The 16,562-nt window shown below is 50.0% G+C and overlaps 1 protein-coding gene across 6 annotated transcripts in view; it reads right to left on the bottom strand.

Annotated features, from left to right (window-relative positions):
• Positions 1 to 16,562, bottom strand: part of LOC134807419 (uncharacterized) — a 185,194-nt gene that overhangs the window by 92,170 nt on the left and 76,462 nt on the right. The window contains exon 1 of one of the 6 annotated variants that reach the window (XR_010147858.1): positions 540 to 628. The exons of 4 other annotated variants lie outside the window; for them this stretch is intronic. The gene's annotated coding sequence lies outside the window, so the exon portion shown is untranslated. Of the gene's footprint in view, positions 1 to 539; positions 629 to 16,562 lie in introns of those variants that run through there. One more of the 6 variants, XR_010147859.1, reaches the window with a different exon arrangement.

Below are 16,562 nucleotides of genomic sequence, written 5' to 3'. Positions count from 1 at the left end.
ACCCAGGAGGTGGAGGTTGCAGTGAGCCGAGATCGGGCCACTGCACTCCAGCCTGGGCGACAGAGTGAGACTCCAGGTAACAATGCTTCAAGCAGCGTAAAACATACAGCTTTATTGTTAGCTGGGTCAGGGCCAGTAATCAGATTCACAGCTCCTCCTCCCTGGGAAAGGGCCAGAGGCTGGCCTGGGGTTGGGAGAGGAGCTGTAGGTATCTCCTTCTCTATTTTACTCCCCATTTCAACTACTTAGGGCTCCTTCTACTCCTTACAGAATACTACCCAAACCCCATGGCCTTCAGTCTGGTTATGTTTGCCAAATAATGAACCACTCCAAACTTGGTGGTTCATGGAATTAAAGGGCATGGTGAGGGTAGCTTATCTCTGCTTCATGATGTCTGCAGCTCAGGTCTGAAATAATCCAAAACAATCTGAAGTTTTCAGATCTGAAATCTAAAATAATAATCACTCACTCACACATCTAGGAGCTGATGCCGCTTATTGGCTGGAACCTCAGCCAGACTTATCAGCTGGAGCACTTACACGTGGCCTCTCCAGGTGGCTGCTTGCGCTTCCTTACAGCATGGTGGCTGGTTTCCAAGATCAACCATCCAAGGAGAGCAGAGGGAGCCCTGGAGAGTTGAAATAGGGAGTAAAATAGAGAAGGGGGTACCTGCAGCTCCTCTCCCAACCCCAGGCCAACCTCTGGCCCCTCTCCTGGGGAGACGGAGCTGTGGATCTGATTACTAGCCCGATCCAGCTAACAATAAAGCTTTGTGCTAATTCCTCTTCTGATATCAATTCTGGGTGCACAGCTCCTCTGGGACACCCGTGCACAGAAGAGGTAATGGGTGGGGCATGATCCGGACATTTGTGGTTGTAATTCCATCTAACAACACAGAAGTCTTCACCCCTTATCAAGCAATACTGTCAGGGTGTGTTTCTCAGGATAAAGGATGGCTTTACTGATTTAACGGGGGAGGGGACAATCCAAGAGGGGAGGACATGATTTAAAAGGCTATTGCTATATCCAGCTGAGAGATGAAGAGTTTGCAAACCTTAGCAGCGTTAGGTCCAAAAAATATTTGGGAAGTAGCACTGGCAGAGCTTGGGTATCGACTGGATGTGGAGGAGGAGGACGCCGACATTTCTGGCTTGGGTAAGCGGATGGTGAGGCCACAAACTGAAACTGAAGTTTAGGGAGGTGGATGGTGATGGGAGTTTGTTCAGGGATAGGTTCAGTTTGATGTGTTTCTGGGCAGCCAGCCAGGCAGGAATGTCGTGTGTGTGTGTGTGTGTGTGTGTGTGTGTGTGTCTGTCTGTCTGTCTGTCTGTCTATTTGGGTGGGTGAGATTCTCCATCTGGGGATGGAGGGAGTCAGATATCGCTATGGTAGTCAGAATCACACAGGTCACCATTTAACAGAATACATCAAATGCGTGAAGAAATGTAAGGGCCAATTTCTAGGGTGGTTCAGCTCATCCAGAGGCTGTGAGTACAATTAGGAAAGTCAGGAGTTGGGAGGGGAACGAACAAAACAAACTGTACTTAATTGACTGGGGCAGATTGATTGCAAAAATGACCCCAATTCTCACCCCTCCCTATATCCACACTCCTTTTCATAGTGACTTTGCACCTTCTCCCTTTAGGAGGCAGAGTCTATTTCTTGCTTTGGGCTATGTGACTTGTTTTGGCCAATGGGATATGGGAGAGGTGGTGGTAGCCCAGTTCTGAGCCTTAGGCACCTGCCTGTGCCATGGGAACAAGCTCCCATGGAGAAGAGACCCCATGGAACTGAGTCGTCGCAGCTGAGGCCAGGTTGAACCAACCAGCCCCCAGCTGACTCACCAGCTGCCCATAGAGGCACGGAGGTCAGCTGAACCCAGCCCCATCAGCAGAACTGCCCAGCCAACCAATAGACTCGTGAATAAGAATAAGTGGCCATTGCTACAAGCCATTATGTATTGGGATGTTTTGTTACACAGCATATGTAACTGATACACTGGCCTTGGGAAATAAGTCGGGGAGGTCTGTACCATGTAGCTCGTGGACTTGGAAATGTTATACACAAAATGAAGAATACAGATAGGTACAAAAGAAGTCACCATTCTGTCCTCACTGCCTCTATGTACACTCCCAGAACTTGGTGATATTGTCTATTTCTTTGTACCAATCTCCCTCCCTGGGTCCCAGACTGAAAGGAAAACATCATAGAAATGGCTAGTAGGGTTTCTCAGCCTGGGCACTGCTGAAATTTGGGCTGGATCGCCCTTTGCTATGGGGCTGAGCCTCAGCAGCATTGCTGGCCTCTACCCATCAGATGCCAGGAGAGCTCCCTCACCCAGCTGTGACACCCAAACATGTCTCCAGCCACTGACAAATGTCTCCTGAGGAGAAAAAAAAAAAAAACCCAACTGAAAACAGCTGGGCTAAAGGATTTTAGAAAAACCATCAGGCCAGCCCTCATAGAACAAACAGGCAAATCAAGACTCCAAGACAATATACGGCTGATATGGCTGCTATAAGAGCTGTCACTCACTCACTTGTTTATTCATTCATTCCCAAACAATCACTCAGGCCCACGAGGTGCTGGAAATTCCAGGCCCTGTCCCCAGGAACTCATAATCTAGTGGGACACAAGCAAACAAACGAGTGTAAGCCCTGAAAAGTCAGAGAAAACATGTAATGCAGATAAGCAGGAGGCATTCAGGGGCGACTTCCTGGAGGAGGCAGCTTTTTGGCTGAATTTAATTGCTGAGTCAGACATCTCTAGGATAAAAAAGGGGCTGTTTGGGGAATATGGGAAGATAGAATACATAACAGGTTCTACAGGTAATTGGGAATAACCAGTGTGTGGGGGGCGAGGCTGCAGACCGGAACACGCATCTTACGAGAAGCAGGACTCATTTTCCAGGAGTTGTGGCCATCTAGCCTCTCCCTGATCACACACGTTCACACATCACTTCCCACAAATCTTCAATGAGACAGAAAGCAGACACGGGCTCTAAGTCTCTGCCACAGAGCTGGAGCCAGGCCCCAGGGAGGCTCTAGCCAGCCAGCACGGTTCACGCAGAGGACTGAGGGGAAACAAGGCTCCACTGTGGGCCCTGACACATAGGAAGGCCCGGCCCAGCCGCTCCTAAGGGCTGGCACACGGCTGCATCAGAGAAGACGTGAAAAGCAACATTGTGGACCGGCTGGGCAGGAGGGGACTCTGGGCGCCTCACATTCCTGCCTTTGGGCTCCCTTGATCCAAAAGAACCATCGTGCTGAAAGAGAGAATTTGAAATCCTTCCACCCAGCCCTCTATCTTGAGGCAGGTAAATGGAAATACCAATCATTCAGCAAATATTGACCAAGGGCTGCGTACGCAAGGCTGTGCATGAGGTGTGGTGGTGAATTGGGTCTCAGAGTTTAGTGGGAAGCAGGTTGATAGTGCCAGGCATTTGACAGACACTTCCAGAAAACACCGAATGTGCATCTACTATGTGCCAGGCACTGTTTTAGGGATGGGACATTGACAGAAGCTTTTCCTGGTATCATGACACTTATATTCCAGCCACGGGGACAGGCAGTAAAGCAGTAATTAAATAAACAAGAATGGTATTAGATAAGTGCCCCTGGGAAGATAATAAATTGGGATAATGAGATAGAAGGGACTTGAATGGAAGAGCAGCTTTGGGGAGACGGCCGCAGACAGCCTCTCTGATCAGGCGACAGGTGGTCTGAGGCCGGCCTCGGCTTATTGAGCATGGACCAGGTAGGTGCCAGGCACTGGAATACATCAGTGAATGAAATTGACAAAGATCCCCGTTCTCATGGAACCAACAGGGAACCAGGAGTGAAAGGAGCTGAGCAATAAACAATCCTCTAATAAATACATTCTCTTAAGTGTTAGAAGGTAACAAAGGGCAATGCGAACAAGAAACGGTGGGGCAGAGAGAAAGTAACTGGAGTGCTGAGGCTGTGGCGGTGGAAGAGGCAGAGCGGGGACTGCTTAAAGAAAGCCCCCCGCACCCCGCCCGGGACGTCTGGGTAAAGATGCAAAGGCCAAAGTCACACCAGTATCTGGAGAAGGGTGTCTCAGGCCAGCAATACAAGCAATACAAAGAAGATAATTTGTTACATATTTATTACATATGCTATTGCAAAATATAGTAATTATAATTGAATACAATGTTTTATAGTAAAAATCTACTATTGAGAAGAACGGAATTCTTTTTGGGAGCTCAGGAATAATATTTTGCTGAATGGGAGTTTAAAGCCAGTATCCCGTATCATCAAATGTTCATACAAAATCCATTCTTAGGTTATGGGCTATTGCATATATAACAAATTGTCTTCGGCACTAAGCTGAATTAGGGATGCTTGTTACACAGCAGCAGATAACAGGAAAGCCTGACCAAGCTCCGTGCCTGGCCCAGAAACTCCCCCACACCCAGCTCCTTCCACACACACACACAATCACCTAATATTTTCAGGTCAAATATCCTTGACTTCTTTTGTTTTGAGGACTCTCCCTTCCAATCTACTGCAGCGACTCTTCCCTGAGCCCACATACTGGACCTTCTCAATATCCAGACTTGGCCCAGCTCTGAAATCTTAGACCCTGGTGTCCCACCCTGGATGACCACAGCTTCTGCCTCTCTGTTCCCTGCATTGCTTCAGTTTCTTCCTTTTCTGACTCTTGCTCTGTCCGGTTCAGAGGCTCTTACAGCCCCAGCAACCCATCTGCTGTTGGCTGTACTTTGTAAACCTCTCTTGTTCGCACCTTCCTTTTTCATTTCCACCACCTCTCCCTTGGAACGAGCTTTCCTCATTTCTCCCCAGGGTGATTGCAATAGCATCCCTCTTGGTCTCCATCTCTTGCAGTCCAGCTTTCTAACAGCCGTGAATGTGACCTTCCTAAGGCATAAATGTGGATCACACACATACACACAGCAAAAATGTACAACACCAGTTGCATCTCGAAGTTCCTTCCTGAAGGGTCCTTCTTAGGAAGCCTTCTCCAATATCACCAAGAGGCATTAGAATCTCCTTAGCAGAGTTGCCAACACGTCCTGATGATATTGATTTGTCCTTGCTGTTTACTTGTGTGTCCCCCTATCACCCAGACTATGAATAACTGAGCACAAAATGATTGCCTCATCCACCGGCAGCCTAGTGCGGCACCCAGCATAGGGTAAAGACTTATCCAAAGGAGCCCACCAGCCACATCCAGCCTGCGCTACTGCCTGCTTTGCACGGCCCGTGAGCTAAGGATGGATTTTGCATGAACATCGGACACTAACTTTAAACTCCCATTCAGCAAAATGTTATTCCTCAGCTCCCAAAAGAACTCCATTCTTCTCAACAGGAGACTTTGACTGTAAAACATCATATTCAATTATAATGACTATATTTTGAATTTTGTCAATAAACATTTGGCGTCAATTTGTTCTACCTCATGTTATATGGGTCTATATATTATGCCTGATTTTGTCTCCCGGCTCTCCAGGTCTAAAATATTATTTGACCCTTTTACAAAACAAGTTTGCTGATTGTATTGCAAGATCTACAATCTCAAGTGCTGCCTTGACATCTTGGGGCCTTGCAGGACCTCAAAGGTCTGACCATGGATTCCCCTGCTCTCACCGGAAATGCTCCCCCCATCTAGCAGGAAAGTCCCTCACACACCCACTCAGTCCTCAGCCTAGCAGGCGTCACCTCCCTGCCAGCATGTGACATTATTCAAACAAGCCCATCACATCCTCCCACAGAACCAAGGGTCACCCCATCCTCTTGTTACTACTAAGCCTGCCTCCCATGGCCCCTGTGGGTTGCCTTTGCTCTCCAGTGTAACCCCGAGTGGCATGCGGTGTGCACCTTCTCCAGGCTATGAGTATATGCAATCAACAAACTGCTGCCAGCCTCATCTGTCCAGCGTTGGGCGCTGCAGCTGTCTCACGCTATGTAAGGCAGGGCCTTCATCAGTGTGGTGAATGAGAGGTGATCAGAACACTGGCCCCTGGTCTAACTGAATGAATGAGTGAATCTGGCTGATTCCAAAACCTGTTCAATGTCCCTTGGCCATCTTTCCTCCCTGCCCCACCCCCAGCCCAGCCTACAGCCTCCTCATCCTCGTCCTCCCTGAGGCTGGTCCCCTGAGCACACGGCCTCACCTGTGCATTCCTCCTGCCTGGCAGAATAAACCACCGCATCCTGCCAGCTCACTCTTAACCTCTTCTTGAAAGCTTGGCTCGGCCCCTCCTTGGCCAGGCCCCTTGATCCAAGAAAAAGAAGTGACTTGTTGAATGTTTTGAGGCTGGAAGACTTCGACGGCGGGTCTGTCTGCACGCGGCATCAATAGCCGTTATGCTCTTAGAAAAGCCCTGTATGAGAAGGGAGGCTGGGAGATGCTGTTGAAGTCAAGGCTGCCAGCTTCCTTCTTTTGAGAAGCCTGATGGGTTTACATGACACCTGAGAAAATAAAGTAGGCGCTGTGCCGGTGGCCTGTTGATAAAGTAACCCGGAGGCAAAAAAAATCCGTGAGTATGCTTGAATCATGGGGACAGAACATTGGACCCTTTGTGAGTCTTTACAGTCCAGCAGCCAACTCAAAAGCAACAAACAGAAACCTCTCTCCACCTTCACTCAGCCTGAGAAAACCCAGTCAACCGCCGTGTTTATTCTGGAGCCCAGGTTGAAGGGACTGTTGTCTGAGACTCTGAGAATGTGGGCGCCAATCAACCATCTCCCAGTCTCCCTGAAAGAGAGACGGCTACTCCGCAGCCAGGAGGGAGCACGGAGTGTTGTGCATTTGTGTCGATAGGGCCAGGGGAGGAGAAAATGATGGGCAGATACCTGAATCACAGGGAGAGCCTGGGCATGCAGGGGCGTGGGAGTGGGTGAAAGCAGGTACAAGAGGGATGGCGAGAGACATCTCTGTTCTTGCCCGCCAATGCATCTTAGGTGCCAGGCTGTTGTCCATGAGAAGGGTTGACCAGATGGCCCTAGTTTGGGGGTTCCATGGGGAGAGGCCAGGCAGGTATTGGCCACAGGCGGCTTGGGCATGGTAGGCCGGGGGCTAGCACAGAAAGGAGTGAGTGGGGGGAGGGTGGGCTTGATCCCGTGTGGACAGAGGAGTCAAAGGCTGGGCAGAAGACTCTTCCGTGGCCACAGAATAGGCAGGCCCCTTTGCAGTGTGGCTTAGTTGCTCCTCCTTCCTAGAGGTGGAGTCTACTCTCTACTTCCTGGAATCTGGGCTGGCCGTGTGACTGGCTTTGACCAATAGGATGCAGTGGAAGTGACATCATCTTAGAGCCCAGGCCTTAAGAGTCTGCAGCTTCCCATCTTCTTGGAATTGCACCCTGAGGCCTCCATGCCAGGAAGTCAGTCCAGCCGACTGGAGGCCAGGAGACCACACTGGGGAGACCAAGGCCGGCACCAGCCACCTATCAGGCCCTCCAGTGGGGCCATCTCGGATCTTCCAGCCCAGGGATTGTTGGCTGAAGACAGACACTTTAGTGAACACAAGCGAAACCAGCACAGGAACCTCTGAGCCAACCCACAAAAGCACGAGCGATTCATTCTTTGAAATCACTAGGTGTATGGAGCGGCCTGTTACCCAGGTCTAGGTAACTGACACTGGCAGACAGATCATCAGAGAGTGATACACATTTAACCCAATATATCCAAGATAGCGTCTGTTTCAGTAGACAATCCATGTCGAAAAGGTTGATGGGGTATTTTGCTCTTTTTTCGTACTAAGTCTGCCAAATCCAGTGTGTCTTTTATACTTTAGCTCATCTCAATTCCAACAGGACACATTTCAAATGCTCAGCTGTCACTTGTGAATAGCAGCTGCTGTCCGGGAAAGACAGTTCTAGGTTGATGCGATCTGGAGGATGACTTGGAAGGACAGATTAGAGACAGAGTGAGGAGGTGGTGAGTTCCGGGAGAGGCTCAGACAGATGATAAGGCCTGAGCTATGTCCTCTGGAATGGAAAGAAGGTGATGGGTTCCAAGGACATTCTGGAGATGGAAGTCGGTGGTTACAATGCGTAGAATGATGGCCTCCCAAAAATATGTCCACCCAGAAGCTGTGACTGTGACCTTATTTGGGAAAAAGGTCTCTGCTGATGTTATTAAGGATCTCAAGCTGTGACTATCCTGAATGATCTGGGTGGCCCCTAATCCCAGTGACAACTGTCCTTATCAAGAGAGGAGAGAGGCCAGGCACCGTGGCTCACGCCTGGCACTCCCAGCACTTTGGGAGGCCAAGGCAGGAGGTTCTCTTGAGCCCAGGAGTTCGAGACCAGCCTGGGCAATAAAGTGAGACCCCCCATCTCTACTAAAAAAAAATTAGCCAGGTGTGGTGGCACACACCTGTAGTCCCAGCTACTTGGAAGGCCGAGGTGGGAGGATCACTAGAGCCTGGGAAGTTAAGGCTGCAGTGAGCCGTGGTTATTCCACTGCACTTCGGTTTGGGTAACAGAGTGAGACCTCATCACAAAAGAAAAAAAAAAAGAAAAGAAAGAGGAGGAGACACAGAGACACAGAGGAGGAGACTGTGGGAGGACAGAGGCAGAGACCAGAGCGACGCAGCCACAGCCAAGGAAGCTGGAACCTTTAGAAGCTGGAAGGGGCAAAGGAAGGACCCTCTTCCTAAAGCCCCTGGAGGGAGCGCAGCCCTACAGACACCTTGCTTGTGGACCTCCAGCCTCCAGAGCCATGAGAGGATCCATTTCTGCCACTGTGAACCCCCCATCCTATGGTAATTTGCTACAGCAGCCCCCAGGAAAATGGATGCACTACTGCCCTGATGTGGGTGGTTAGCAGACCCCAGACTTCAGGACGCATAAGTGGGCGGATGGTGACACCATCAGCAGAAATGGGAGCTGGGAGGGCAGAGGAACTGCATGCAGAGGCTGCAGAAATCCAAGGAGCTCACGCTTAGCAAGCACAGAGTATGCAGGTGCTATTCGAAATGCTTTATTTTATTAGCTCCATTCATTTCCTCCATGACCTCATTATGAGTAGGAGATACTCATCTCCATGATACAGAAGAGGAAACTGAGGCACAGAGCGGTACCTGCACAAGACCACACACCTGGTAGAAGAAGGAGCCTGGATTTGAGCCCCGGCTGTCTAAGCATTGTAACGCCTCTCCCCGACGTGTGCAACCTCTGGTGCAAGGGCCAGGCTTGGGGACAGACAGGCAGAAGGCAGGCATGAGGGGCCCTGGAGAAGGAGAAGGGACTGGCCAAAGACAAGCAGACCCTGGGACTCCTTTGGGCTGTCCATGGTGAAGGACAGTTTTATCAACATGCACATTAAACTCTTTGAGGTGGATTAACAGTTCACCAATTTCCCTGTGTCCACCTGCTCTAAAGTCACCACTGAATGCCAAGAAGCACCCCAGGGCAGGGGAGCCTGCGGGATTCCTGGCAGAAATCAACCCAGCAGGACTCATGCGAGCAAGGCTGCATTTTCCATTTCCAAACACAGCCTGCGCCCCCGCTCTGCTCCCTCCAGGAAATCCTGTTTGTGCTATTTTGGGAAAAATGGATGGCTTTTTTTTTTTTTCCTGGGCCTTCCAGGAGCCTGACAGATGGTCCCAGATTTGTGAGCTGTGTTTCCAGGGTGGCACCCAAGGGACTCTCCCAATGATTCTTTCTACAGGGTCAGGCACTGCAAGCGAATTTGTTCCTTCAACAAATATTTATTGAGAGCCTGTGGTATGCGAAGAACTGTGCTAGGTGCTGGGAGATGACTCAGAATAGGTTTATCGACCGTGTCTCATGCCCTGGGGCACATGGGGGCCAGCAAGATCGTAAGGCAGGGCTAAGGCCATCCCCAGGGGGCTTTGGAGCCCTCAGTTGAAACATATTTATGAGCAGCAACTTCCAAGTTACCCCATAATACACGGACACCCCCCAGAATGTTTTCAGACAAGCTAGACCAGGTTAAAAGAAGTAACCGTGGCAGCGTTAAAATGGAGAAAAATCACAAAGGAACACAAGAAGGAGGAGAAAGCCGTTTGTCTTCAGGAGAGGAAAGTGATTTATAAAGAGAAACTGCTGGCCTTTCTCAAACCTGCTGGAAACCCAGCTCCTTCCCTTCTCCTGGGAGGAAGAGGAGGAGGAAACCAAACCCGGCAGGCACCAGCCTGGAGTCGGGGACTGCTCTGCAGAGCCCACGCTGTTTCTGTTCTCAAGGAGATTGTATTCTAAGCAAGGCCCTCAGAAGGTCCAGGGAAACCTGGGAAAAATATTCCATGGCCATTCAGCCAGATTCCGCCATGGTGGCCAAGAGCCATTTGCAACGTGTCTGCCACCGTTATTACGCTGCGATGAACATGCAGCAACGAGAGGGCTGGTTTTGGATCTCACAGGTGAATCCCAGCCTCACCTGTCCAGGTGAGTTCCAGGAATAAATACCTTCCCTGGGCCTGCTTTCCCATCTGTAAGTGGGGGTAATCAAGGCACCCCCCTCAGAGGGTCGGGTGGGTTGAATGTGACAATGTGCGTGTCCCTGGCACACACCAAGTTCCCTGCCAGCGTCACACTTGATCAAGCTCAGACTGTAGAAGGGCAGCCTCTTCCTTCCAGTGAATTCCGTCTCCGTTGGATCAGACTCCCTAGATGGAGATAAAACTTCTGAAGCAAGGCGATCTTGGAGTCTAAGGAGAAATGGTCTCTAGGAACGTGGAGAAGGCCGCTGTCTTTATTCAATGTCCAGGCCGACAGGCGTCCTAGCTCAAGTCACCCCGGTATTTTATTTTGGATATGCTCGGGCAGACAAGATCAGGAAGCAGGCCGGGCCTGCCCTCCACTCTCCCCCTCCACCCACCCCCACCTACCCAATCTGGTTCTCAAGGCTGACTTTCCCCACACCAGCCTCAGCGCCAGGCCTGCGCCCAGGGAAGCAGGAGGTTCTCTGTGCCCAAGGTTCTTTTTAAGAAAACTCAGGCCAGGGTGCTGTGGCTCATGTCTGTAATTGCAGCACTTTGGGAGGCTGAGGTGGGCGGAATGCTTGAGCCCAGGAGTTTGAGACCAGCCTGGGCAACGTGGCAAGACCCTCTTTCTACAAAAAAATACAAAAATTAGCCAGGCATGGTGACGCGCGCCTGTAGTCCCAGCTTCTCAGAGGCTGAGTTGGGAGGATCACTTGAGCCAGGGAAGTTGAGGTTGCAGTGAGCTGAGATCGTGCCACTGCACTCCAGCCTGGGTGACAGAGTGAGACCCTGTCTCAAAAAACAAACCAAAAAGAATCCCAAAGGATTTTTAATGTCAGACATTAAATGTATTTTCAAAGTATTTTTCCCAAAAGTACTTTTTAAAGAAAACATTATGCAAATGTTTAGTTAGTAGTACACGTACAACTACACGCGCCACCCAGAGTCAACAATTGTTAACACCTTGCTGTTTATTCTCCCTCCCTCCCTCCCTCTCTGTCTCTGTGTTTCTCTCTAGCCTCTCTAATATCATCTAATACACAGTCCACATTCAAAGTTCTCCAATCTCCCACATATTCTCTTCCCAAGGGATCTCCAAGTTGTGTCAACCCAAGCAGATGTGGGAAGAAGATTTATCAGCCACCGAGGCCAGCTCTGGATCTGATTTTAGCCTGAGTGGCAAAGAACCGTCCAGAAGGATCGACCTCACGAAAATACTCCAGGCCACACCACGCCACGGTGCCCTGGAGTCTGGGGAGAGGAAGCACCGGGGAGAACTATTTCATCTTTCCTTATAACTTCAGTTTCTGGAAAACCCATATCTTGCACAGGCCTTGGCCCAACCCACTGCCTACGAAACCAGACCCCTGGGTTTCTGTTTTATATTAGGAAGATAGCATCCACACAAAATGGTACTTTTCTTGCTCTGCCTGTAAGAATCCAAACAAAATTCTTTGGTTATCAACTTTCTTTTCTGTGGCTGAACTCCCTTAATCTGCCACACCCCCTCTCCTCCATGGCTCCAAACGGCTGCTCACACATGCTCACGTGTGCACACGCACACACACTGAATGCTCAGGTCCTTTTGTGCAAGGACAGATGGAAGCTCAGGCTCCCGGACGGTGTCACCCCCTCCTTCTACCTCCTCCCCAACTCTCCCTGCACCATGTTCCCCCTCCCCGGTTTTTGATAAGCCCCCTGGCTTGCTCCCACCTCTAGAAAGGTTGCAGGCAGCCAACCTCTGCTTGTAAACAGGCGGAACTGGCTTGCACAGCCTGGCAGAGGAGGGGCCGCGCCTGAGAAAGAGGAGGAACCTGGTGCTTTCATTGCCTCAGCAGGCTCTCCTCAGCCTCCTGCTCCCATCCGGGGCCCCCTGCACACCCCAGCCCACTGAAAACAAGGAGGGAATGTTAAGCCCTTCGGTGCAGCACACGTCCTGTAAAAGGAGAATTTGAATGGCCAATCCCGATGTGTGATGAAGCAGGCTGGGGTCCGGGGAGGGATGGGGGAGAATGGTTCCAGACCTGGGGCAGGGGCAGGCAGGACGAAGGGAAAGAAATTGAGTCTATGTTTTTAAAGGGAATTTGATTCAAAACAGTAGGGTCCCATTTTAAGTCTCAATCTTTTTTCTTTTTTTTTTTTTTTGAGATGGAATTTCGCTCTTGTTGACCAGGCTGGAGTGCAATGGCATGATCTCGGCTCACTGCAACCTCTGCCTCCCAGGTTCAAGCGATTCTCCTGCTGCAGCCTCCCGCGTAGCTGGGATTACAGGCATGTGCCACCACCCCTGGCTAATTTTTGTATTTTTTTAGGAGAGATGGGGTTTCTCCATGGTGGTCAAGCTGGTCTTGAACTCCTGACCTCAGGTGATCCACCTGCCTCGGCCTCCCAAAGTGCTGGGATTACAGGTGTGAGCACCGCGCCTGGCCTCAATCTTTTTAGAAATTGTCCTAGTCGCAATCTTTGTATAAAGTGGCCTGCAATCAACATGGCAAAGAATAACTCAGGCGTAGGGTACAACCGGTGCCAGCACCTTGGCTCGGTGGGGCTCTCAATAGCTCAGGATGGGCTGTAGGGATGTTACTGAGCTGTTTCCCTCTTATGGAGTGGGTAACACACAGCCCCGCAGAAAGAAGCACAGCATGCAGCCAGGGAATATTCCAGTGCATTCCAGAAGCCACGGCACACACTCTTGACAGGTTTGCCCAAAGGCCGTGGATATCTGTGGGCACCCGTGGTTGGCAAAACTCCACTGCACAGACAGCAATGGGCACCCAACATGGAGGGTGCGGGGAATTCAGAAGTGAAAGAAGCTGCAGAACAGGCTTGCAGACCACCTACTTGAATCCAGTTTGGGGTCAGAAAAGAGATAAAGCAGTCCTTGCTATTCGCAGGAGTTATGTTTTATGAGGTCCCTGTGAACACTGAATTCACAAATGCTGAACCCTTGCTCTCAGGGAAAATACAGGGTTAGGTTCCTGCAGGCCTCTAGGCACAATATTTCATCCACTGATCAATGCATAACCTTGCTTTATGTGTGTGTTGTTTCAAGACACCTTGTTTAATGTCCAATGTTGCTTCATCCACATGCACATCCCATAGCCAAAGCCTCTCTGACTCAGGCTGAACGAAGTGTCCGTAACACCCGCATCTTCTCTATCAGGCACCCCACAGCTCAGAAACACCAGACCCGCCCTTCACCGCTCCACAAGGATGCCGTCGCAAACAGCAAAACCAAGAAGAAGCACACAAGTGCAAAAAGCATGACACCACACAGACTGTGAAAAGGACACTTGTTAGGGGTGTGTGAGCTGACGCCAGGAGGCAGAGCGCTGCCCTGTGCAACCTCAGCTGAGAGCATGTGTGTCGGGAGACACATTGTTCGCTACTCAGCATGCATCAAGTGACGGCCAAGGTGTCGTAAGTACTGGATTTGGAGTTATAGATGCATTTCAGTGAGCAGGCAAATTCGCAAACACAGCAACCACGAATAGTGAGGACCGGCTGTACTGGAACTAGCTGCAGAATAGGGGTGAGGGCTGGAACTCCACCACTGCCCACGTCCAGCTTCATGGGGTACGAGTCAGGGTCACCAGAAAGGAGAGGGGCCGAGAGTCCCTCAATGGACAGGGCTGGGGCCCCTCTGCAAAATTCTGCTCAGCCCATAGGAGTCAGGGGCCTGAAAAGAAACACTTTCCTTTTTTTTTGAGACTGAGTCTCCCTCTGTCACCCAGGCTGGAGTGCAGTGGCACAATCTCGGCTCACTGCAAGCTCCGCCTCCTGGGTTCAAGCGATTCTCCTGCCTCAGCCTCCTCAAGTAGCTGGGGCTACAGGCACCCACCATCACGCCCGGCTAATTTTTTGTATTTTTAGTAGAGACGGGGTTTTACCGTGTTAGCCAGGATGGTCTCCATCTCCTGACCTCGTGATCTGCCCTCCTCGGCCTCCCAAAGTGCTGGGATTACAGGCGTGAGCCAACGCGCCCAGCCCAAGAAACACTTCTACAGGTCACTCAGCCACTTTCTGGGCTATTTGATGCAAACTAAGCCACGGCCGTGAGCATGAGTTCAAGCAGCAGACAGGCCCAAGCTTGCTTGACGAGCCTCGCTACCCATCGAGCCTCTGTTTCCTCATCTTGAAAATGGGTGTAGCATTGCAGAGTGGCTGGTTGCACAAGCACGGGGCTTGCAAGTAACCGTTCCCGCTATGATTGTTACTATTATTCCTACCAGGCGGCTGTTATTTATTGTTATTGTTTATTACGATGATCACCATTATTTGCTACCCAGCGTGGCATCTGACCACTAACCCATCTTTGGTGGCCAGAGTAGATCCAGGTTTTGGGGCATCTGAAGCTTACGCAGTTTCAGGGGAGTTCTTTAAAAGAAAAAAAAAAAGTACAAAATTACAAGTGCAAAATTAGATCCAGGGCCTTGGAGGTGGCTATTTGGGTGAGGACGCTGAAGCTTCAGTTCCTGGCCTTTGAAGTAAACCACCTCTGTTTAGATTTTGTTCTGATAAACTCAGTCCTCAGGCATATGTTTCTCCTTAAATAATCAACTAAAATAATTGAATGTGTGTTTTTTGTTCCCTACTCTGTGCAAAGCACAGCAGTGATAAGACAGAGTCTCTGCCCTCATGGAAGGGAAGTGGCCTCTTCTTCAGGGTTAGGGATGGGGTAGGGAGATACAGGAAATAATATGCAAACCAACAAATAATGTAAAAGCCTGCAGGGAGAGAACAAGCTGGAAGGGGTCTGCCAGTGGTAGAGAACTCAGGGAAGGTTCAAAGCTGAGATTTTAAGGATAAGAAAGAGCAAGCCCTGTAGAGCCCTGGGGGTGGATCTTCCAGACAAAGAGACGAGGAAGTGAAGGGACAAGCATGGTGTGTTCAAGGAACAGCAAGGCCAGTGGGTCCAGAGAGAGGGATGCTAGATTAACTTGAAGAGGTAGGCAGGGGAAGATCAGGAGGGTCCTGGGGAACCTGAGAATGGAGTTTGGATTTGATACTAAGAGCAAAAGAAAGCCGGGGGAGGGGCGGGGGTGGGGCTGTGTTTAAACAGGGGTTGATGTGATTTATGTTTCTGAAAGATCATTCCGGCTACTGTGTGTAGAATGAATTATGGGAGAGAGGATGCAAAGACGAAATGCAGCGAGAAGGCCCCTGAGTGCCGTCTCTTGGGGTCAGCCGCTTGTGGGGTCTGATTGGGCAGGGTGGGGACTCAGAAGTAGAGCGATTCTAAGGGGCACCCCCTCCCCACGCTGCCACCCTCTTCCAGCAGCTCATGGCCCATGAGGGTAAGCAGCTGAAACCGCTTTGTACTACTAGAAACAGAATAAAGAAGGAACAAAAGCAACTTGGCCAACTGGGACCCAGTGGGGCTTACACAGCTGGGCCTGCGGAAAGCAAACACACAGCAACTGCAAAGAGCCGGCCTCGGTGCTCCCTCCCCAGGGCGAGGGCTTCCCGAGCGAGGGTCCTTTAGGACCCGGCCTGTCGACGGGTTTTTGGCAGTTGGCAGGGCAAGGTCAAAAGGACTCTAGTCTCATGTATCCAGACTTAGGCAGCGGGGAGGGGTTTGCTGCAATGTGTTTTTGCTTTTGTTTACCCAGGAGGCCTTGCAAGGGGCCCAGGGTTGTGGAATTAATTACAGCCAATTACCTTCCATGTACTAGTTGGGTTTCAGCTTGCTGAAAGCCTCTAGAGGTGGGAGAATTCACAGATGAGCGGCCCAAAAAGGCCTCCTTCCATCCTTCTCACCACCCAGCCTCCTATGAGTTTGCCTTTCGCCTCAACATTCTCGTTTAAATAAATATGGCCTCCTTATGTCGCCATTTAAAAATTCTCCAAGTAAGGATTTTTGCAATTAATGTAAAATACATTTCAGAGCCACTTAAGTTTAAATGTTGCCTGTATCCACCTCCCTATATCTGTGCTTATAAACAAATGATAGAAGATGCCCCTAAAAAATGATCCAAATCTCAAAAAATATATAAAATGTGTCATAACCACCAAATAGCAAAGCAATCATAGTAGAAAACACTCTCATCTGTAAATAATAATAAGCACATCTTCTTTTCAATCACTTTATCCTCTTTCTAATATCCATGTCTTTTTTTTTTTTTTTT

This window comes from Pan troglodytes, chromosome 10 (assembly GCF_028858775.2).
Source record: "Pan troglodytes isolate AG18354 chromosome 10, NHGRI_mPanTro3-v2.0_pri, whole genome shotgun sequence".
NCBI classification, from domain to species: Eukaryota; Metazoa; Chordata; class Mammalia; order Primates; family Hominidae; genus Pan; species Pan troglodytes.
Note: the sequence above shows the minus strand (reverse complement) of the source record. Positions and strands in the feature narration are given on the sequence as shown.